The following is a 25,185-nucleotide window of genomic DNA, read 5'->3' as shown; positions in this document are numbered from 1 at the left end:
ACAAAAAAAAAAAAAAAAAAAAGACCCCAGTGGAGTCTATGAAAGCTGCCTGCAGTACCCTCACCCCCAAAAACAGGTCTTTAGGGATAAAAAATTACTACTTTGTGGTCATAATATACATGCATATTACACACATATTTACGAAGAGATTTATATAATACAGAAAAGTAACAAAATACCACACAATTGCTTACTTATTATAATTATTTACTTATATTGGTTAGTAGTAAACATGTTGATGACAACCTAAGAAAGAAAAGGTATAAGGTAAATGGCCTTTGAACAAGACCAAAAGTCAAAAATATCTCTTATTTTAAAAGGCAAAAGCAAAATTCTTAGTTTAAAAAGCAAGCCTATCCCAGCAAGTTATTTTGTGGCTATCAACAAACCGATTCTGAAGTTTATATAAAGAGGCAAATGACCCAGAATAGCCAACACAATATTGAAGAACAAGAAAGTTGGAGGACTGACGCTACCCGACTTCAGAACTTACTTTAATGCTACAGTAAACAAGATAGTATGGTACTAGTGAAAGAATACATAAATAGATCAGTGGAATAGAATAGAGAGCCCAGGAACAGACTCACAAAGACAGAGTCAAGTGAAACTAATCTTTGACAAAGAAGCAAAGGCTATCAATGGAAAAAGACTTTTCAACAAATGGTGTTGGAATGACTGGACATCCACATGCCCCCACCCCAAAACTCTAGACACAGAACCTACACCTTTTACAAAAACTAACTCAAAATGGATCATAGGTCATAGATCGAAATGTAAAATGCAAAACTATAAAATTCCCAGACTATAAGAAGGAGAAAATCTAACAGTTCTTGGGTTTAGCTATGACTTCATTAGATACAACACTAAAAGCACAACCCATGAAAGAAAAATTGATAAACTGAGCTGTATTAAAATTACTAACTTCAGCTCTGCAAAAGATACTGTTAAGAGAATGAAAAGACACAGACTGGGAGAAAACCTTTGCAAAACACATATCCGGTAAACTGTTATCCAAAATATATAACAATTCTTAAAATGCACTCAGAAGATAAACAATCCAATTAAAAAATGGGCAAAACATCTGAATAGACCCCTCACCAAAGAAGACATACAGATGACAAGTAAGCATATGAAAAGATGCTCCACATCATACGTCTTCAGAGAAATGCAAATTAAGACAACAATGAGATACCACTGTGGATGGAAAATGTCACCTGCCGTATCAGTAAACAAAGGGTGCTGCCAACGTCAAGCCATTAGCCACTGCAGCCCCCCCAACATGCACTCCGAGGGGATTCAGGATGGAGAAAAACAGGGTACCGGCCCTAGATAGTTAAGGTGCATATCAAAGGAATGATTTCAATGAGTCCAGACTCTTGCATCTTTCTATTTGCTAATGAATTCAGCACACAGGGAAGCGCTAAATTCACTAACATGAGATGTCTGGGTTTTTTTAATTAACAGTAATCTTTTGATGTTCCAACTACCTGGTTTTTTGTTGCAAAAACTCCTATGTATCCTAGCTCCTCCCTTACCTCTCAGGAGCAGTCCCTCAGAGCTATCTTAGAGGCTGCGTCCTAGGCCGAAGTCCTCAGCACACACAATTCTCAACTTTTAGGTCGTGCTTTTTTTTTTTTTTTTCCAGTTAACACCACTACACAACTATTACAATGATCAAAATCTATAACACTGACAAAAACAAATGCTGGTGAGGATGTGGAACAACTCAGGGACTGCTCCTGAGAGGTAAGGGAGGAGCTAGGATACATAGGAACGCTCAGTCACCACTGGTGAGAATGTAAAAGGGAAGGCAGTTTGAAGGCTTCTTACAAAACTAAATATATTCTTACCACACAATACAGCAACCGTGCTCTTTGGTATTTCCCCAAAGGAGTAGAAAACATATACACACAAAAACCTGCACACGGATGTTTTTAGCAGCTTTATTCATAATTGCCAAAACTTAGAACCAATCAAGATGTCCTTCAGTAGGTGAATGGATAAACAAACTGTGGTACATCGGACAATGTAGTATTATTCAGTGCTAAAACGAAATGAATTATATAGCCATGAAAAGACTTGGAGGAAACTTAAATGCATGTTACTAAGTAAAATAAGCCAATCTGAAAAGGCTACATATTGTGTGATTCTAACTATCTGACATTCCAGAAAAGGCAAAACTATGAAGACAATAAAAAGATGAGTGACTGCCAGGGGTTGGAGGGAGGGAAGGATACATAGGTGGAACACAGAGGATTTTTTAGGGGCACAGTACTATTCTGTACGACGCTGTAATGATGGATGCATGCCATTACACATTTGTCAAGACCCATAGAATGCACCACACCAAGACTGATATTGTGAACTATGGACTTTGGGTGATTATGATATGTCTATGTAGGTTCATCAATTGTAACAAATGTATCACATTAACGTAAAATATCAATAGTAGGGGAAATGGGCGGGGCTGGGAGGGGTGGGTAGCAGAAGCGGGTACATGGGAACTTTCTGTACTTGCTGTTCAAATTTCTGTAAACTTGAAACTGCTCTTCACAAAAAAAGTCTAATATTTTTTTAAAAAAGAAAGAAAAGCCTACTCTATTCCTGTCAGCCAGAACCAAAGGTGCCTGAGAAGAGTCACAATAAACAGCAGACCAGGCCAAAGCTTAAAACAATAACGTACTTGGACCAAGAGAAGAAAACAGTTTACTAAGGCAATTACAATAAAATGTCAAAAACACAAATCAGGTTATATGGTAGACAAATTGAAAGCAGAAACAAAGATAGCAAAATCAGATTAGGGAATGAAAGAAAACTTCAACTTCTGGGGAGGCCTGGTGGATTGGTGTATCTTTCAACCAACCATCCAAAGCAAAACTGTACATCTGAAGAGAAGAAAAGAAAAGTAATGTGCACGCTGTACATGTTGAGAGGTACAATATGAAAGCATTGTTTGATGGGTTCAGCGCACAAACACAATTTGCTATATAAGGCAAGGTATACCTCAAAATTCCTTCATGAATGAAGGAATCTCAAACCAGACACCATTCACTTCTTATGGAAACAAAACATTATTTAATATTTATTAAGATATTTTGCATATTATCTTATTTTATGCTAACAAACCAAATCTTATTTCAAGCGATAAGCTGGTAAACGCCTCTTTTTTTAAAAAAAAATTGTGTCCTGATTTGCAGCATTTGCTAATTTCCATCATGGAAATACTCCCATCATGGCTGATTTCAAGCCGCCGATAATTTAACAACCAGATGGTAAAATTCCTGGCAGGAACCAGGTGCAAAACACCACATCAAGTTACTGTTCATGTATGACAAGGAAACTGACTTCTAATTAAAGTCGATTGTCCCATTTGAATGGAATGTGAACTTAGGTTCTCAGTTTAAGAACTTTCAGATCAGTGGCTTTACTTCCTCCACAACTGCCAGATTTTGACATATCATTTTTTCTTCCTTAAAAGTCTATATTATTAACATACTCTTTGCTTAGAATAACTATTTGCCAAATCAAGTACTTCTGTTGCTCTTCAAATTCATTTATATAAAATGGGCTAAAAAGAAAAAGTGTCCCCATTTTGATCAGATATATATTTACCTCTATTTTCTTTTAACTCTCTTTCAGTTATATTCACTCCATTTAAATCTGTCTTGGGGTGTTATACAACAAAAATTTTTAAATTCTTCCTCAACGTTTAATCAGTTCTTCTCAGTACCTTTACTAAAATTTTGTCACTGATTTTATTATCATAAACTAAATTCATACTCAAATATGCTTCCTATTCTGCTCATTAACAGTCAGCTTTTGTATCATTCTTTTAATTATTGTAACTTTTCATAATAGTGTTTATCATCTGTTGGCACAAATACTCCTGGTGTACTCATTATCTTCAGGAATTTCTCACCTATTGTCATTCACTTACACTTCCAAACTTATGCATACTTTCACAAAATAATTAGAAGAAAATTGACATCTTAATTAAGACGTCTTATCTAGAACCTGGCATACCCTCACTAATTTGTCTTCTTTCATGTACCCAAAGGAAAATGTATACTTTCCTTCATAGGGGAATCTCTTTAATTCTTATTAATTCTGTTCCTAAATACTTTAAGTGTCTATTCTATGTGAATGAAATCATTTTCCTCACTACTCAGTCCAACTTATTTTGCTCCTGGATGAATTTCAATGGATAGAAAAATTAAGACTTTTGCTTGTTCTTTGGACAGCTGTTCCTAAAATGTTTATTTATCCTAGGCTAAACTATTCCCATTGAAAACAATTTCTAAACATAGAAGTCCTATGACATCTTTGGCACATTTCCAATGTTTTTTACTTGTAATCTACTACAGAAATATCGCTTATTATAAAGCTGAAGAAAAATGACCTATCATCTAAATAATCCATTATTCACTCAGCCAGAGTCTCCCTGAGGTTATTATTTTCCTGTAGTCTTCTGAACCTTCAGAAGCTCGCCTAAGAAACTCTTCTAAAAATTTAGAAATAATGTGGTATTTTTAAAATATGCATGGACCTAGGAGTCAGAAGACAAAAGCCCTGGACTCTTGGCTACTGAATATCATTATAATCTTGGTCAAAACATTTAACCTCTCTAAGCTCTGCTTCCCCACCAGAAAATGAACGAGTTGAGTTATATCTCAACCGTGGGTATGGTATCAGAAGCAACAAAAAAGTTGTTTTCATTTTTGTTCTCCACTCTTATGCCCATAAAAATATTCACTGCCAGTGAAAAACCTATTGTGGCAAAATCTTCTCCTCTGGCCAGACATGAACCAGCGCCTCACCACAGGATAGCCCTAAAGTGAAAATATGAACACCAGAATCCTGCAGCAAACATACCCAGTTGTTTCATCCAGCAAACATACCTAGACCCAGGGCTTGGCAGAGGTAAACAACTGCATATGGTTGTGCAGCCATTTTTCTTAGACTTCCAAGAAGACGAGCAGAATCTAAATAGGTGGGCTGAGGCCTCTATACCCCTGAGGCTGATATGACTTAAACAAACCAAGAACAAAGGGGCTTCCTCTTAATATCTTAATTGATAGCTAACTAAGGCTCACAGAGACAGAGCCTGCTTTCCCTTCCATCACTCTTGGGATTATACTTTAAAATAGTACTGTAGCTGTATGGCTCACACACTTAATTAGCTGACAAAGAAATACAACTGCACACCTACTGGTATCCAGCCGCCAGAGACAAAGGAAACAAATAAAATATTTACCATTCACCAGCAGCAAATATTATCATAGGTTTCAAGACACCAAATCTATTTCAATTAAAACAAATTAAACAAAGATGCTGATTCTTGCTTTATTATTCAACACCATCCTGAAGGTTATGGGATGATATAAGTAAATGCAGTAATACAAGAAATGAAATCATTGTTATAAATATTGAAAAAGAAGACATGAAATGTCTTTATTAACTAGCAATTATGTAGGAATGAAAATCGATAAAAACCTATTCACAAATATAAATAGGTAGGGATACATTTAATAAAAAAGCATAGGACTTATATAAAAGAAAATTCAAGAACTTCTTAAAGAACATAAAAAGAAGACATGGGGCTTCCCTGGTGGCGCAGTGGTTGAGAGTCCGCCTGCCAATGCAGGGGACACGGGTTCGTGCCCCGGTCTGGGAAGATCCCGCATGCCGTGGAGCGGCTGGGCCCGTGAGCCATGGCCACTGAGCCTGCGAGTCCGGAGCCTGTGCTCCCCAATGGGAGAGGCCACAACAGTGAGAGGCCCACGTATGGCAAAAAAAAAAAAAAAGAAGACATGAACAAAGGTAAGGACATACTTATAGATAAAAACATTTGTTATTATGTGTCAATTCTCACAAAATTAATACATTAATTAGTACAATTCCAATTAAGATTTCAGTACTATTTTGTTTAGGTTGTATTGGATAAAATTATCTTAGAATATACTAGGAGGAATAAATACCTAAGAACAGCTAAAAAAAATTATTTAGAAAGAATATAAACACTATTCTCTAAATCAGAAGATAACTATAATCAGAACAGATTATAACTATAATCAAAACATGTATCAAAATATAACATAAAATGTTGAACATCACTAATCACCAGGGAAATGCAAATCAAAATCACACTGAGATACCATCTCACACCTGTCAGAATGGCTATCATCAAAAAGACCACAAATAACAAATGTTGGCAAGGATGTGGAGAAAAGGGAACCCTTGTACACTGTTGGTGGGAATGTAAATTGGTGCAGCCACTGTGGAAAACAATATGGAGGTTTCTCAAAAATCTAAAAATAGAACTACCATGTGACCAAGCAATTCCACTCCTGGGTATATATCTGAAAAAAGCAAAAACACTAATTCAAAAAGATACGTGCACCCCAATGTTCACAGCAGCATTGATAACAATTGCCAAGACATGGAAGCAACCTAAGTGTCCATCAACAGATGAATGGATAAAGAAGATGTGGCGTGTGTATATATATATATGTAAGTATGTGTATACGGAATACTACTCACCCATAAAAAACAATGAAATTTTGCCATTTGCAACAACATGGATGGACCTGGAGGACATTATGCTAGGAAAAGTAAATCAGACAGAGAAAGACAAATACTGTATGGTATTACTTATATGTGGAATCTAAAATACAACTAACTAGTGAATATAACAAAAAAAAAGCAGACTCACAGATATAGAGAACAAACTAGTGGTTACCAGTGTGAAGAGGGAAGGGGAGAGGGGCAATATAGTGGTAGGGGATTAAGAGGTACAAACTATTACATATAAATAAGCTACAAGGATACAATGTACAACACAGGGAATATAGCCAATATTTTGTGACTATAGAGTACAACCTTTAAAAGTTGTGAATCACTATACTGTACACCTGTAACTTATGTAATATTGTACATCAAATATACTTCAATTAATAAAAACTTAGTAAAATGGGTAAATGTATATATATAATGACTATATCAGAACACAATGTAAAACTAATCAACTTAGTGAATATTAAGTACAGATAAATTAGATTAATATAAAAGAGTAGAGAACCTCCCAAAAATCCCAGAATAAGAATTCAACATAGGCAAAATTAGAGGGGAGGGAATGATTTATTTAGTAATAATGTTGGACTATCTTCCTACTCATCTGCAGAAAAATAAACATAATATATTCAAAAACCAAATTCCAGATGGATATGAAGTAAAAATGTTTTAAAGTCTTAGAAAAAAAAATTCAAAGTCAACATGTATAATCCAGGAGAGAGGAGACTTTTAGCCAAGACAGAAAGCCCAAAATTATTAAAAAATAAAAAGAGAGAGAGAGAGAGAAAGAAAAAGATGAATGTACTCAACCAAATAAAAATTTTAAATATTTATAAGGCAAATGATACCATAAACAAGAAAGGACAAAGTCCGGGAAAAAACAGAATGCAGATGACAGAAAATATAAAATATTCAAAGAGCTCTTACAAATTTATAAAAAAAGACAACACAACAGAGAAAAAACTGGCAAAAGACATAATTAGGCAGTTCACATAAGAACCAATCTAAGAAGACAACAAACATATGAAAAAATATTCAAACTTTGTAATGCCCAGAAAATGAAAATCAAACTAGCAGTGAGCTTTCATTTTATACACAAATGTTAAATTTGTGCCAAATATTAAAAAGAATAATTGGATCTACTGCTGGCAAGGTATAGGGAAATTAACACTTAGCACACTGCTGATGGAAATGTCATGTCCACCTAACTACAGTCCAGTAGGGTGGACAAAAGGATGAGTATTCTGGCCCCTAGAGCAGAGCATGACAGATATAAATTTCTTAGATCTTTAGGCTCTTCCACGCAACTTCCTGATTACAATTCAGCTTTTATGACCTACCTCACAGGAGAGCAAAGAATGGTCTGCCAGCTCCAGCATTAATGTTCATTCACTTGGCGTATTTCTCACTGTAAATTAGTAAATTGGCAAACATAAAAGCTTGTCTCTGTCAGACTGTTTATAACAATTCTGCCCTCTGGAAAAGATTTCATACCCACTCGCAGCATTCTGGCTAAGTCAAGTTTTCTGACCTGATGCTGGTCCTTGCCAGCCTTCTCTGGCAACTCCTTAAATCAGAATCAACATCTTTGGAGGGAGGCCCAGGCATCTGTATGTTTTTGAAAACCCCCTAAGGTGGCTCTACTGTGCAGCCAGGGTGAAAACCACTGCCTTCCACTATTCTTCTAAAGCAGAACAGTTGGTTCTATACAATGATTTTACTTAAAACTAATTCTGATGATAAACTTTGAAAAACACTGTAAACAAGGAAACCTACTTATATAAAACCACAAATAATATCCATCAGCAATTCAGAGAGAGTTAAATGAATGCATGTCAGGGACAAAGCTCTAGGAAGCAAAGTGAAGGATCGTTCATAAGATAATTCAAAAACCTAACTTTTTATAACTGATTCACTTTGTTATAAAGCAGAAAGTAACACACCATTGTAAAGCAATTATACTCCAATAAAGATGTAAAATAAATAAATAAAGTTATAGTAAAAATTTAAAAAAAAAAGTCATACAGAGGACTTCCCTGGTGGCACAGTGGTTAAGAATCCTCCTGCCAATGCAGGGGACATGGGTTCAAGCCCTGGCCCAGGAAGATCCCACGCGCCACAACTACTGAGCCTGCGCTCTAGAGCCCGCAAGCCGCAACTACTGAAGCCCGCGCACCTAGCACCCGTGCTCTGCAAGAGAAGCCACAACAATGAGAAGCCCACGCACTGCAATGAAGACGCAACACAACCAAAAATAAAAACAAATAAATAAATAAAACTTTTTTTAAAAGTCATACATAGTTCTTCCAGTTCATACTAGAAATCTTGATGAACTGATTTCTCTCTCAGCGTTTCAGCCACTTCTCTTTACTCACTGTCCGTAACCCAAACCACATATCTTGGTGCCCAATGAATCCTCTGCCTTTCATTAGCTGTGATTTCAAAGGGAAAAGTTTCAATGATCTAAACTTCATTGATTCCTCCCTGTGCCCTATATTCCATATCTAGTCTACCCATCAAATCCCATCACTACTAAAAGTAATCCCCCCATCCTTTTTCTGCATAGCTAAATTTTAAGTTTAGGTCCTAATAACAGTCTATGTAAACTCCTGAAAAGTCTTCCTTCACAGTTATCCCTGCCTCTTAGCAGATGAAATATCGACTTCACATAGCAGCCGAAGGGACTACTTTACACTTGAACCATTACTAGGCTCTTATATATCAAACCATGGTAATCCAGTGCCTCTGCACTCTGCATAAAAATGCACCGCTAATTACCTTCAGGAATATTACTAAAGCCATTTTGTTGGAACATTATTTTCTTTTCTTCCATAGTCTCCCTACGATAAAAATGGCTCATTCATATACTGCTCCAAATTTTTACATGAATTTTCTTCAACTTTTTTTTTTTCAAAACAATTTTTTAAGAGCAGCTTTAGGCTCACAGCTAAATTGAGAGGAAGGTACAGAGATTTCCCATAAACCTCCTGCTCCCACACATGCATCCTTCCCCCATTATCAACATCTCCTGGTACATCTGCTACAGTTCATGAATCTATATCGGCACATCATCACCCAAAATCCATAGTTTATATTAGGGTTCACTCTTTGTGTTGTACATTCCATAGGGCTGAACAAATGTATCAACCACTGTAGTATCATACAGAGCAGTTCCACTGTCCTAAAAATCCTCTGTGTGCCACCTACTCAGCCCTCCCTCTCCCCAGCCCCTGGCAATCACTCCTCATTTTACCGTCTCCATAATTTTGCCTTTTCCAGAATGTCACATAGTTGGAAACATACACTATGTAGCCTTTTAGACTGGCTTCTTTCACTTAATAATATGCAATTTGGCTTTCTCCATGTCTTTTCATGGCTTGATAGCTCATTTCATTTTACCACTGGATAATATTCCATAGTCTGGATGTACCACAGTTTATTCATTTACCTACTCAAGGACATCTTGGTTGCCGAGTTGTGGCAATTATGAATAAAGCTGCTATCAACATCAGTGAAGCTTATTTTAAACAAAAAAGAGCCATTAAATGCATATAATGTAAATCTGTTGTTATTATGTTACATTGTTACTATATTGCATGTTAATGGACATTAATTTATTCTTCAATTTTTATGAATGCCTTTGCGAGCTACTTTCGGCATCACATGGATCAATATATACAACTGAAAAATATAACTTCTAAAACATTTCACATGATTTTCTGCTATGAACTACCATCACATTTATAATTCATCATCTAGTAGAAACAGGTCTGACAATTCAGAATTTGGTTTCTATAGCCTTCCCCATTCAAAGGGATTTCTCTTTTTGTAAAAACCCTTAAGATTCACCTGGTTGAAAACAAAATCCCATGTGACTGGCTCTGCTCTCAGGCCATCATGGCGTCTTCCAGTGGGAAGGGAGTCAGGGCACCGGAGGCTCCTGGCTGCGGGCCCCAGCCGCTCACCCGGGACCTGGTAGACTCCATGGACAACGAGGAGGGGCTGTACATGGCGGTCGAGCGGTGTCCACTGTGCAATACCACCCGCCAGCAGCTGACCTGCACCAAGTGCGTCCAGAGAGGTGATTTAGTCTACTCTGATCGCCATGACCGTGAACGGTTTATAGACAACAAGGAAAGGTTAAGCCAACTTAAGAGTAAGCAAGAAGAATTTCAAAAAGAAGTGTTAGGGACTTCCCTGGTGGCGCAGTGGTTAGGACTCCGCCCTCCCAATGCAGGGGCCTGGGTTCAACCCCTGGTCAGGGAACTAGATACCACAAGCATGCCTCAACTAAGAGTTCACATGCCACAACTAAGGAGCCAGTGAGCCGCAACTACGACCCAGTGCAACCAAATAAAAAAAAGAAGAAGAAGAAGAAGTGTTAAAGCCTATGGAAGGAAAATGGATAACAGATCAGCTGGGGACACAGGTTCAATCCCTGGTCGGGGAGCTATGATCCCACATGCCGAGGGGCAACAAAGCCCGCGTTCCACAACTAGAGAGAAGCCTGCGCACCGTGAAAGATCCCGCATGTCACAAGGGAGATCCCATGTGCCGCAGCTAATACCCGACACAGCCAAATTAATTAATTAAAAAAAAAATATATATATATGCATTAAAAAAAGAATTACTTAAAAAAATAAAATACTCATCAAAAAAAAAACCCTTAAAATTTCACTCACTTCAGCAAAATTTTTTTTAAATAGCATGAATAAAAACCAACTAGTGGACCCAAAATAAAATTTTCAGAAATAACAGGCACTGTTCTGTAACATCCTGCATTAATAGATTAGGAGGAGGAATAAGTAAGAGAACACTGCCCATTCCACCCTGCAAAATGTTAAGCAACTATGACTTTTCAATGTGATAATGAGATTGTAAACATGGTTACCTCCAGAAAAGAAGTCTAAGGGCTTGGCCAGTAGTGAAACTGTCTAAAACTCAATGATTTGGGGTATAAACACTATAACAGGCCAGATACCTGTCAGATGTTATACTTAAAATATTCAGCAATCAGGACAGAGGGAGAGTCAGAACAGCTTCTGGCTGTAAATACCAGTACAGCCATAAGGATGCATTATAGCTGAATATCAGCAACACTGAAGGTAATGAAAAATCTAGTAATGGAGGCAGAATGTGGTATCTAAAGAGTCTGAGAACAGGTAAAAAGCACCAGGCGATCCAAGAAATAACAAGAGATATGGCAGTTAGACAGATTCATAATGCAAAGTCTAAGAACAGGATATATATGGCCATGCACCTAGGGAGGTGGGTTTAATCATTAAAAAGGTATGTCAGCAGAACTTGATTCTCATCCAGTTTTACTTCTGTTTTCGGATGAGAACTTCATTCTCTTGAAGGGCAAAGCAGGGTCTCATATTTGGAAGAAATGGAAAACCAAAGATTTTGACAAGGCAAGGCTCAGGAAGGAGGAAGTACCATTAATAGAGGTGGAGCCTTTGACACAAGAATGGGTAGCAGCCCAGACATTGGAACTGATGAATAAAACCAAGCCAAAACTCATAGTGAGGTTAGGCTGATGCTGAGCTGTCTAGACTAGCGAGCTAGGGCTCTCCCAAACCAACGTCCCATCTTAGCATAGGACTGGACCCAGGATCTGATATAAGACTGAGTCTACACATGACTACAACAGAAGGTACAAACAGGAAAAGGTTGTGACATCAGGATTTATGGAATAGTGGGTCCGAAACTTACCATACATATTACACTGACCTTTTTGAATACTCTCAGACACCTAGGAATACTGTGACCATCTGTGTTGCAGTTTCCTGATTTCAAATTTCCTATCTAATTATTAGATTATGTATCAAATTTAAAACAAATCATGAAACCAAATACTTAATGAGTTAGATAATCAGCTGCACTTCTCACAACACAAAATGTTTAGACTTGAAGATAAAATCTGTCTTTTGTCAAATGAAGTAAACCTAGCTTAAGGAGTCAGAACATTTAAAACAAAATTGGAGAAAGCAGGCTCATGATTCCTAAACTCAATGATATCTGCAGCTCGGAACTCCAAACTCAGGGACCATCACAGACTTCAACTGTTCCCTTAACAGCACACTGAGTTGGCTGCCTTGTCTAGGCTTCATTTTTTAAAGCAGACAGATTTTTCTGAGGGATGAGAGGGTATCTGGGCACTAAGCAGTAGGTGATTCTTTTTCACTATGACCGATGGATACATCTCTGAAGTTAATGTCAATGAGAACATAAATTACCCTACCAAATTCATTTTATAAAAGCCTAGTTAAAAATCTCCTTTACCTCCCATATCTACCCCAAGATCTATTGTTCCTAGTCTTAAATAGTCCCCATATCCATAATTGAGTTAGTATTTTGTAAAGCATTTAGAAGAGCACCCACCCACCCATGTGGTAGGCATTACATACGTGTTCGCTAAAGAAATAACATTTGTTCCGCCTTCATCTCACATCTGGTCTACTGTAATAGCAACCTAATGCATCTCCCTATACATGCTGCAACCCTCTCTCTTCCCCCTTTTCTGTCCCCATCCCATGAAAAGTGGAAGTCAAATGAAATCATCCCAACCACTGTCACAAAAGCCATCAATGACTTCCCATGTGTTTTACGTTTAAGACCAAAATCTACAAGACAGTCTTCAAGATTCCACGTGGTCTGGCCCCTGCCAACCTCATTCCCATTACTGGCCCCATACCTCTCTGCTCCAGCCAAACTGGTCATATTTCCTCCCACCCCCCAGCACATCATACCTCTTCTGCCCACCCACACATTCCCCGAAATTGTTAACTATTCCTTCCTTCACATTTTGCCAAAGTCTCACTAGATCAGGGAAATCTTTAAATTGAAATATGAAGGATTAAAAGAAGTTAGGTGGGTAAAAAGTCTGAGTGTGTGCATGTGTATTTGATTTATTTGAGGGGGTTTTCTTTGTGCACTTTAACTTATCTGAGCCCCCTTTTACTCTACTATAAAAATGGCAATTTATCAACTGATGAATGGATAAACAAAATGTGGTATATTCATACAATGGAATATTACTCGGCCACGAAAAGTAACGAAGTCCCAATATATGCTACAAATGGAATAACCTTGGAAATATGGTAAGTGAAAGAAGACAGTCACAAAAGAACACCTATAGTATGATTCCACATATATGAAATGTCCAGAAGAGGCAAATCCACAGAAACAGAAGTTAGATTATAGATATGAGGTTTCCTTTTGGTGTGATAAAAATATTGAACAATTAGAAAGTGGTGATCATTGTACAACTCTGAATACACTAAAAACTACTGAATCACACACTTTAAAAGGATGAATTTTATGGTGTGTGAATTATATCACAATAAAGCTGTTATTTTTTTTAAAGCAGCAATAATAATAGTTTCCCTCAGATTGTCAGGATAACACGAGATTTAATAAAAGTATGTGTAGGGCTTCCCTGGTGGCGCAGTGGTTGAGAGTCCGCCTGCCGATGCGGCGGACACAGGTTCGTGCCCCGGTCCGGGAAGATCCCACATGCCGCGGAGCGGCTAGGCCCGTGAGCCACGGCCGCTGAGCCTGCGCGTCTGGAGCCTGTGCTCCGCAGCGGGAGATGCCACAACAGTGAGAGGCCCGCGCACCATATAAAAAAAAAAAGCATGTGTATATGTGATTGTACATACACATACACACACACACACGCACATTTACAATATGTACTTAACACAATACCAGACCCGTAAGTACTTCAAAAAATAGTACGTATTATTTTAAGCAAATAACACAGATTTTAACTGAAATTAGATGATTGCATAATTGTGCTTTTAGGATTTGGCTTTTACTATTTTTGCAATCCAGGAAAAACATCTGAGCATTAAAAACTGTTCATGAATTTTTTTCACTGTGCAAAAATTCAAGGAAATTATGCAAATTTAATTTCTTAGCACACTATATCTTATTCACATTTTAATTTATAAAACTGTGGTTAAAATAAGTCAATTTATTTCTTCTATGTCTGTGATAAAAACTGAATTCTTTGAAACACTAGCTCTCATAAAATCACGTATGCAAAATAAATTCTATAAATTAATATATTTATGAAAGGTAAGCATATTCATGATAAATGCACCTGTGACCTTAAAGCATTGCAGATAAATGACTAGATAGATCTCAGTACTGAATCTTGCCTTGTCTTATCAATTTTAGGGAACTAAGCCAATCTTTAAAATGATAACGTCTTCACTACACAGCTGGTTTAACAGAATGTTCCTGATTCAGTTTTTAAAAGAAGTAATGCCTAAAACTGTTGGCACAAAGACAAAATCCTGAATTTAGGCCATATGAATGTCACTTCACTGTTGTTACTGAAAGAAATAAGCTCCACTATAATCAAACTTCAGCAGCACCGTACCAACATTCTGCTGGCTAAGCAGGCCTTGAAACCGGAGGGCCTCTAGCAATTAGTATAAAATGCAGCCTTGAACATTAATACAAATCATGGCAAACTTATCTTATAAACATGAAACATTACCACATTTAATGATGAAGAAATATAATATACACAGCTATTAGGTTGTTTTCAATAAGAAAAATCAGATTTTTGTCTCTTTTTCCTTTTTTCTTTGGATAGGGGCAATATTTGAAATATATAACTTATTTAATGGAAAAATTACTTTCCATTTCTGTTTTCTCCCTAAAAGCTATTAATAAATCAAGTTTTTCTCGGTTTTTCACAATTCACTAAATCGAATATCGTAAAATGTTATTATTATTATTTTTTTAATCACTGAGGTATCCTTTCATGCATTCCTGCTTCAGGAACTGTTCCCCTGAGAAACATCAGTAATATAATAATAATTACATAGTCTAAGAGGGCTCGTATATTTATCCTCCTGCCTTCTTTCCTATTACTAATCCATTCCAACAAAAATGACTGCAGCCCTAAGCTTTATCTTAGTTGCCTGCACATTTACCAGAAGCCAACTAAGCATTAAGTATACAAAGAAGAACAAAACCACAGTCAACCTATGCCCTCTAGGAGCTTATACTCAAGTAGCAGAGGAAGACATGAATAGCGTGCTAAGTGTAATGATACGGTAATGTTAAAGTGAAGAACAGACCTGGGGAAGCATTTAGTATCGGGCTGACTCAAGAAAGGGAGGGTCTTCAAACATGAATAAGAATTCACTGTGAAGCAGACAAAGGGGTGAGGGGTAAGAGGTAAATTCTAGGCAAAGGCAGCTGCAAATATGAAGGCATAGCATGCTCCAGGAATTGGATGGGTATGGCAAGAGAGGAGACTGACAAGGTGAGCAGGGGCTAGATGACGAAAAGCTTCATCACACGGGACAGGAAGACTGTGAAGTAAGGAGGGGAGAGACTCTAGGAGCAGGCATTTAGCAGGAACCCTTGGCAGCAATGGGAAAGACACAGAGAGGACAATAAAGAAGCAATGGCAATAACCCAGGTGATACTGAAGGCAGAGGGCTGAACTAAGGCAGATTAAGTGGCTGTGAAGCAGAAGGCAGGAGAGACTAAGGACGCTTTAGAAGGTAGAATGACAAGTCTTGGTGAATGAGGGCTGAGACAGGGGTGTTCACTCACCCCTGGTTTCTGGCTCAGGGAGAATGTGGATGGCTGTACTGCCTACCACCACGGGGAGCATCCTATCATTCAAAACTAAACTCCAATGAACTCCTTTCCTGCTAAGTAAGTCTTCTCCATCCCCTGTGGTTCAATATGATTCCTTCCATCCCTGTACTCCCTCTGCCTGTTGTGTATACCAGAAATTTGGTTAAGTCATAACGCATACTCCACTTAACTGCCTTATTGTGAACTTTTCATGTATATTCCCTCTCTCTGAGTAAACTAGAAGTTCCTTATGATCAAACATCACACCTATTTGTTACTGAACAGTATATGTTCAATAAACGTTGGCTGATTCAAGTGTTGGTATCATGAAAACATCCCTAGGAAGAGACAGATAACCACTGTCCTTTTCTAGGGTCTTAAAAGTATTCTAGGGCTTCCCTGGTGGCACAGTGGTTGAGAGTCCGCCTGCCGATGCAGGGGACACGGGTTCGTGCCCTGGTCTGGGAAGACCCCACATGCTGCGGAACGGCTAGGCCTGTGAGCCATGGCCACTGAACCTGTGCGTCCGGAGCCTGTGCTCCGCAACGGGAGAGGCCACAACAGTGAGAGGCCGGCGTTCCGCAAAAAAAAAAAAAAAGTATTCTGTCTCTCTTTTTAAATACTATAAGGCTAGGTGAAAAAAAAAAAAAGACATCCAGACATGCTGGTGAAATAAAAACACTCTCCCACTTTCCAGGACTAGGGCAGACATTGTTAGGGCCTTACTGAACAGTGAGACCTGTCACTTCTTTTCAATATTAACCAACTGCTTTATAACTATAAAAACATCTTCAAGAGATTTATACTATGAATGCCCAAGGGTGATGGGATACCCACAAACTGAATCATTATTTCACTAACAGCTAACAACAAAAGCTTTACAAACATCGGTTTTGGATGCAGGGAATATGATTACATGAGATTTGGCTGTGGCTGGTTACAGGGTTCAGGCAATGACATGTTTAAATGAAATGTTTAAATGGTCACAAAACAAAGTACCCACAGAGTTCACAAGCATCTAAACAAACTAAGTTTTTACAGGACAAGCTGCTGTGATATAATCTAATATACTGTTCCTCTATAAGAACCCATTTATAGCTTCATTCTCACTATAAAACCGTCTTTCTATTTTTAAAAAAGTACATGGTGAGGATGGGGGAAGGAGGGAGAAGAAGAGGGAAAGGGAAAAATAAATGATTAGAAACCAGAGTCTAGTTTATTTTAGTAAAAATATATTCTATAGTACCCTTTTAAGTAGTAAAAATATTTAATTTAAATTAGTCAGTGATTATAATTCTCCCACTATTTTAACTATGTATATTCACTTAGAAACTTTCCTCATACTAAGATAATTTTCTGCCATCTGGCACAACAATATCTCCATATGGAATCATTACTTACAAATCAAAAATAAAAGAAAAACAGAGATTGTAAATGCAGTATACTTGGCATAATACAAATCTCCTCAAATTATATTCTATAAAGTTTTAAGAGGTTCCCCCCCATATCAACATTGGCTCTTTTATATTATTTGATTACAAAACAAAACTACACCAAATATTTTGGTTAGAGAGTTAGCAGGAAAAAGTTAAATTTAGTCCCTCATATTTTATTCATTAGTTTGCTCAGGCAGCGGCAACACAGTTGGGAGCAAGAACAACTGGGTTCTAATTCCAGTTCTTTGCCACCATACGACCTTGGAAAAGTCACAGTTTTTCTATACTTCAATTTTCTGTGGGCAAAACAGACATTATAGCAGAATCTTTGCTTGCTTACTTCATTAGTCTGGTATCATTTTATTAAGGTAATTTTCACAGAAAAAAAGAAAGAAAAGAATAGAAAAATTATGGTGAGAAATAATTTCCAGAAGTGTTTTGAGAGCTTCAGAGAAAAGTGCCATTGGAAATCACTGGGAAGACTGAACAAAATCAGTGGTTCTGCCAAATCCACATATTAGGAAAGGAGTTAATAAAATAAGAGCTCAATGATATTAGTTGTAATGACTTAACTGTGAACTCTGAAATACAAGTACATCATCCTGAATGCTCTTTGTCAGAAAATTCACTACATATGAAAATTATTCAATGTAACTTCAATTATAGGACTAGGGGAAAATTACGAGCATTATATTACACTATCTGATGCCTTAAGATAGCTGATGTTGCTACAAACATTTTGTGCTAACAGAACTATGGAAGAGTACTGGTATTCGATAACCCTGCAGACAGAGATCAGAGTCTATTTGTCATTTTCCCCCTTTTTGACCAGTGGAGAGAAACTTTGTCAGAATGACACAAATTAACAAGAAAAGCCAAGGCTGGTCAAAGAATATTTAACTACCCATACTACGACTGCCCAGTGTGTGCATATCTAGGTTTTTCTATCTATCTTACTGATTACTATTCAAGAAAGTATTCTTCATGTTATTTTCAACAGCTTTAATTCTATTTGAATTGGGCTAAGGAATTAGCATGCAAGGAATGGCAATGATCATACCTCAGCATTTCTCCTGTTTAGGCAAATATACTTACAGCTGCTGCTCCAGGACTTTAACAAGGACTTTATGCTAATTTCAAAATACACAGAATCCTGTAGACTCAACAGTGTGTCCCAACCGGCTGCAACAGCATTAGTAGCAGCAGCAATGGATTTGTTGATCTCTCTCCGAGCTGCTGTCCCTTCTGCTCTCACAGGCAGCAGAGTTTTGGCCCACAGTGCCTCGGCTTCATTACCATGCAGTCTCGCAGTGACGCACAACTATAGTGGAAACGCTGCTGAATGCAGATGAACTATCCAGCTGAATAAAAGCTTACAAGTTCATCACGAGTGCCCTGAAGGACACCCTCACCTTTCCTGCTGTAGATATACACGTGGCCGCAATCATCGGCTCTGTTTATGTCCCTGTTATCAGTTTTGATGCTGCTTTCAGTGTAGTCACTACTGCTAGTAAACAGACAAGGGTAGAGCTCTGCCCTTGGATGCCAACTTTTCTCATTAGCTGAGAGCCTTCGAAGTAAGAAATGAATTTGGATCTAGCATAAGATCTTTAAGGCTCTTCCTGTAATAGCTGACCCCCTCCCCCACCAAAAAAACATCAGTGGTATTTATCCCACTCCAACCAGTGTTCTCTAGGTGATTTTAGTAGTAAATTCTCTCCGCTCCTCTACACGCCCAGGCAGTAAGCGGTGACTTTCTCAGCGTGCTTATGATGATGTAGAGTCCACTGCCTCACTCAACCCACCGGAGAGAACGCTGGCTAATGGAATCAAAGGATGATGTAATGAACACCGTGGCTGAGCTTCCATCAGCCTCTAAAACTGCTCAGCTCAGGACAAAGTTTCCTCTGCTACAGGCAACTTATTCAAAAGCGAGAACTCTATTTCAATAATGGGATTATTTTAAAACACAGGGTCTTCTATTCTTAACATAGCACGTAATTCCCCTGAAAATCTTATAGTCAGATATCAATGAATAGCGAGAAATCCTCTGGCCAAATAAAATGCACGTTTTAAAAACTTTATCCTATAAAAGATATTTTAAAATGGAAAACTGACACTATTGAAAGCCTGACTGCTCTTCAAAAAGTAGAAAAATTCTAAAATCAAACCTGACAAATAATATTTTATGTTAATATCTGAAGAAAAATGTCTTGACCTCACAATTAGTTTACGGTGACTGTGAAGGTCAGTGGGGGGGGTGTTTTTCCATATGTGGCAATACATTTGTATTGATCCACCTATATTTTTTATCCTTTAAATACCACAAGAAATAAGTAAATTCAGTGATCAAAGTCATAACTGAATAGACTAATTCATAGCCAAATGGCTAGGTGCTGTATTAAAAGCTAAAAGAATATCCTTCTATGCACAAGTATCATACACCAATGGATAAAGATAATCATATTCATTAAGACACATTCAGTGGTAATAGTAGTATTGAGAGTGGCATTTAAAGCTTGTATTTTTCTTCAGAGTAGTCCAGGAACTCTGGAATAAGTCTGTGGCCATTCCTACCCCTGAACAGGTCCAAAATCTAAATTTAAACCAGGGCCACAAAGGCTAACCAGGCAGAACTCCAATACCACAATACTGTTGTTTGGCCACATCTTGATCAGAGACATCTCAGGATCAGGTAAGAGCAAGGTTTCCCCTGGCCTAATGGGACACAAATGCCTCATGGAGTTGCATGAATAAAGGGTATTCCACAGTCCAAAAACACTGCCTACTACATCCATTCTTGTACATTAACGACATATGTCAACAAACAAAAGGCTCTCGGTCATACACAAACCAGTTCAATTTCTCTTTTCAGTTAAATTATTCCCCCAAAGTGATTTGACAATACAATCCTCTTTTCATCAAACAGCTGTTAACAGATTCAGGGAATAAACTGATCTAGACCCAAAGACACTACACCAGTAAATGCCAAGACTCAGAACCGAACCACGTCAGCAAGCAGACAAGTTAGAAGGCACACACAGATGTTTTACCATAGTTTTTCTACCCCTACTGAGCTAATAAGACTTTCAGTCTCACACAAATCTTGAAAACTACTTAATACTATCTGACTATAATGTCCCACCAAAGGAACCAGGGTTCATTCTTAGTAAACCTTTATAAACTATAACAAGCAAAACCAACTGTCATACAGAATGTCAGAGTAGGGTACTTTTTTTTAAGGGATGGGGGTTAAATAATAGGTGATTTTCTCACAACCTTAAAAAAGGATTTTCTTCTGCTGAAGTTTTGTGTACATGGATCTAAAAGAATAAATCAGAACCTGAAGTTTCTCTTATACCTAATGAGTCTGTTACTATGTATATACAGCCAAAGCAAATCAATAGTTTCTTGGAGACATAGATGCATAAAAATTAATTTCAGGGCTTATCTTGGAAGTTCCATTTACACTAGGACTTCCTTGTAGACAGAGGGTGAGTGAAAATTGCGTTTTCTGTTTATACGGAGAATAATTCAACAGGCCCATGTGGGCAGAGCCTGGGTTCTGAGCTTTGTCCTGAAATGTAAGAAATAAAACAAATAGCATTATTATTCCAACTCTTAATCACAACTAACAAACATTAATGGATTAAGTATCTCCTTTCTAAGCCTTGCCAAACATTCATCACCCAAATCACTGAAGTAGTAACTAGGAGAACTATATACGCACCCAACAATTCTTTTAGAAGACTGGGTCAGAGTCCCACTGTATTCCAAATGCTTTCTCAATCCCTCAACTACTAAGCGAATTTTTAAATTACACAAATAATAATACTCCTATCATTCTTCAAGTGATCTATGCTTAACCTAGCAATTAATCACAGAAACAAACACATAGCCTAAAGCTCTTGCAAGCTTGACAAAAAGCCAGTCAAAATGTCAGTCAGTCTTCTACTTTATTCCTTCTATAAATTCAGAATTCTCCAAGTTGCATCATTCATATAGACTTTTTTGTCTCATTACCATAAAAAGATAGCAGCACAAATCATTTCTCGATGGCATATCCTGGGCAAAGCAGAAAAATCTACTTTGTATAATTTCCTTCAACAAACTCCTCTCCACCTTTCAGACTGTAATACTGAAGAATGCTTTCAAAACGATAAGATTTAGAACATTTTAAAGAAATACACAGTTTCAACATTATGAGCCTTTGCTGAGGTCCTCCTGGCATGGGCCAGATAATGTGAAGCACTGGGTACAAAAGATGACCGTGCCAGTCCTCTTGCCCCCAGGGAATTAGAAAGTAGGTGTCCTTCTTTCTTTTAATCAATTTCCATTTATTTCTATGCCCTTTTCACTGGCATTTTAAGGATTCATGGAATTGGTTACTTGCTTTACATTTCTAAGTAGAGGATCGATAGAGGTACATCCTAGTAAACCAAGAGAACGTGTACCAGGAAAACTTCTCAGTAAATCCTACAAAAATATTGCTATTTAGGTATGTTCTAAATGGATCCAAACAAAATGCTCTTTAATAAAAAATGAAGTTTGGATTTAACTGACTATATCATACAATATAATCTAATAGAATTTTATGTTCCACCAACCCAAAAGGAAATAAAAGTCTTCAATTATTAACATTCTTAGGAAGAGTACAAATATAAAGGATCATTCCTTATATTAACACCTTTTAAAATATTTAGAAATTATTAAACTGGTATCCAAACAACCATATTATGGAAAAAATAGAAACTTGGCAAATTTTTCTACATAAAATATCAAATATCCTATCACTCCTAGAGCCTTTCACAGTCCCCACATATTTCAGCCTCTTCAGAAAGTCCTCATCTCTTCTGTAGTTTAGAAAAGAGATTGAAAAGCTCTAGGTATGGAAGGAAAGATGCTCTCAGGTCAGTTAGGTATTAACACCACACACGAAATGCAAAAAAGAAAAAACAGAAAAGGCTGTAAAAATCACTTCCTATTCTGTTTTGTTGTATTAAATAATACAACAAAAAATTAACAATAATCATCTATAATTGTAACGGTAGTTAACATTTACTTTTTTTTTTTGTACAATCACATATACACATATTTTTTTTTTTTTTTTTTGCGGTACGCGGGCCTCTCACTGTTGTGGCCTCTCCCGTTGCGGAGCACAGGCTCCAGACGCGCAGGCTCAGCGGCCATGGCTCACGGGCCCAGCCGCTCCACAGCATGTGGGATCCTCACAGACCGGGGCACAAACCCGTGTCCCTTGCATCGGCAGGCGGACTCTCAACCACTGCGCCACCAGGGAAGCCCCAACATTTACTTTTTAGTGCACTTAATTCTACTTTCTTCTTTCTCTATTTCCCAAATTTTCTACCATGAACTTGATTTAACATTTTAAAACTTCATTACAAAAAGAAACAGAGCTCCTTGGAGAAATGACTGACTCTAGGGCTAGAGCATGGAACACACAAGATAAGTCTGGAACATCTTGTAGGGCCAGAAAGTGAGAAAGGGCTCAAAACACAAAATAATGTGGGTATGTCAAAGGGATATGGGAGCCAAGTGATAGAGCTGCCAACAGCCAAAGCTAACACTCTAAGCAACAAAATAAACAATGTAGTTTTGGAATACAACCCAAAGTATAAGATAAATAGCCACTGAGTCTATACTTATATAAACAAATGATTAAATAAAAGAGAAGAGACAACTCTCACACTATACAAAAGCGTTAACCTAGCAGGCTTGACTGATAGTCTTTGAAAGGCCTGCTTACAATATTGGCCCTTGGCTAGCATCCAAGAACTTAAATTTTAAGAGGGGCCCACCATTCTCATGATAAGAGTGGCTCACCATGACTAAATTGCTGGTACAAACAATATAGTTTACGCTGAACAACTGCTTTCCCTTCAGGGAGTCTAAAACTGGGTATGTGCCATGTCATCAGCCCCAATAAAAATCCTAGGATCTGAGTCTCTAATGAGCTTCCTTTCTATGAGGAGAAAATAGAAGATCTAAAAATAGACTCAAACAGAACTTTGAGAGATAAAACACCTAAAACAATAAATTTAATGGGTGGGACCAAGAAAAGATTAAATTCTGCAGAAGAAAAGACCAGTGAACTTGGAGAAATTGAAATAGTAACTCACCAAAGTGAAGTCCAGATGATAAAACAAAGGGAAAAAAATGCACAAAGCCTCAGAGACCTTTGGAACAACATCAAATAGTCTAATCTATGTTGGAATATGCCAAGGCATACCATACGCAAACTGCTGAAAACCAACGACAAAGAGAAAAATCTCAAAAGCAGTTGAAGAAAATGATAAATGATAAGTTACATACAGAGGAACAAAGATAAAAATGAACACAGATGTTTCATCTTCGTTGCTGCGCGTGGGCTTTCTCTAGGTGAGCGGGGGCTACTCTTCATTGCGGTGTGCAGGCTTCTCATTGCGGTGGCTTCTCTTGTTGTGGAGCACGGGCTCTAGGCACACGTGCTTCAGCAGTTGTGGCACACGGGCTCAGTAGTTGTGGCACGCAGGCTCAGCAGCTGTGGCTCACGGGCTCTAGAGCGCAGGCTCAGTAGTTCTGGTCCACGGGCTTAGTTGCTCCATGGCTTGTGGGATCCTCCCCGACCAGGGCTCGAACCTGGGTCCCCTGCATTGGCAGGCAGATTCTTATCTACTGCACCACCAGGGAAGTCCCAGGAAAAGACCTTTTATTTCTCGTTTTAAATTTTCTTTACGTTAACTGACTGCTTAAAGCGAAAGTGCTTAACGACGTACTATCAGGTTTATAGTGCGTGTAGAAATAAAACATTTGACTACAATAGCAGAAAGGATGGAGAGGAGAAACAGAAGTATAAAGTTTCAAGTCCCTACATTCTACATAAAATATTATGCTATTATTTGAAAGTAGACTGTAAGCTGAAATTCATTTTGTAAACCCCAGAGCAACTAATTTTTAAAAGAGACAGAGATCATAAGCCAATAGTAGAATAAATTAGAATACTAAAAAATATACAACTAATCCGAAAGAAGGCAAAGGAGGAAGGGAAAACAGACGGGACAATTAGGAAACAACCGCAAGATAGATTTAAACCCAACCAAGTCACTGATTAAATATAAATGGTCCAAACACGGCATGGAAGCATCATGTCAGGTACAAAAAGGATAATTTAGTGAATAAAACAAAGCTTTGTGCCCTTGGGAAGGTTAGGATACAATGGTGGTGATAAAGAGTGTGTGGTATGTGTGGGTGTGTGTCCCCACATCCATCCATCCAAATATAAACTAAGCAGTTGTGATTTAGTGCTGTGAAGGCAATAAAGGGGGTATAGTGACAGAGAAAACCAGAAGAGGCCCTGCTGAGTTAGGGTGATCAGGGATGGCCACTCTGAGGGAACAGTATCAAATCTGAAATCTGTTTAGCAGTGGATCCTCTTCTGAAGAATGAAACCTTATGCTTAATCCCCAAAAGAAAAACAGACTGAAATCAAAGTAACCCTGGCTGACCAGGGTTAGAGCACCAGAGTCCTACCCACTTGCCTGAGGAGATTCTCAAAGAATCCTTGAAA

At 37.9% G+C, this 25,185-nt stretch overlaps 1 protein-coding gene across 6 annotated transcripts in view; it reads right to left on the bottom strand.

The window, feature by feature from the left end:
• Positions 1-25,185, bottom strand: part of FRYL (FRY like transcription coactivator) — a 244,266-nt gene that overhangs the window by 142,156 nt on the left and 76,925 nt on the right. The window contains exon 4 of one of the 6 annotated variants that reach the window (XM_024746667.1): positions 7,911-7,978. The exons of the other annotated variants lie outside the window; for them this stretch is intronic. The gene's annotated coding sequence lies outside the window, so the exon portion shown is untranslated. The remainder of the gene's footprint in view (positions 1-7,910; positions 7,979-25,185) is intronic. 6 annotated transcript variants of the gene reach the window in all.

Source organism: Neophocaena asiaeorientalis, unplaced genomic scaffold (genome assembly GCF_003031525.2).
Source record: "Neophocaena asiaeorientalis asiaeorientalis breed wild unplaced genomic scaffold, Neophocaena_asiaeorientalis_V1.1 scaffold19, whole genome shotgun sequence".
NCBI classification, from domain to species: domain Eukaryota; kingdom Metazoa; phylum Chordata; class Mammalia; order Artiodactyla; family Phocoenidae; genus Neophocaena; species Neophocaena asiaeorientalis.
The sequence above is the reverse complement of the archived record's forward strand: the minus strand, read 5'-3'. Positions and strand labels throughout refer to the sequence as shown.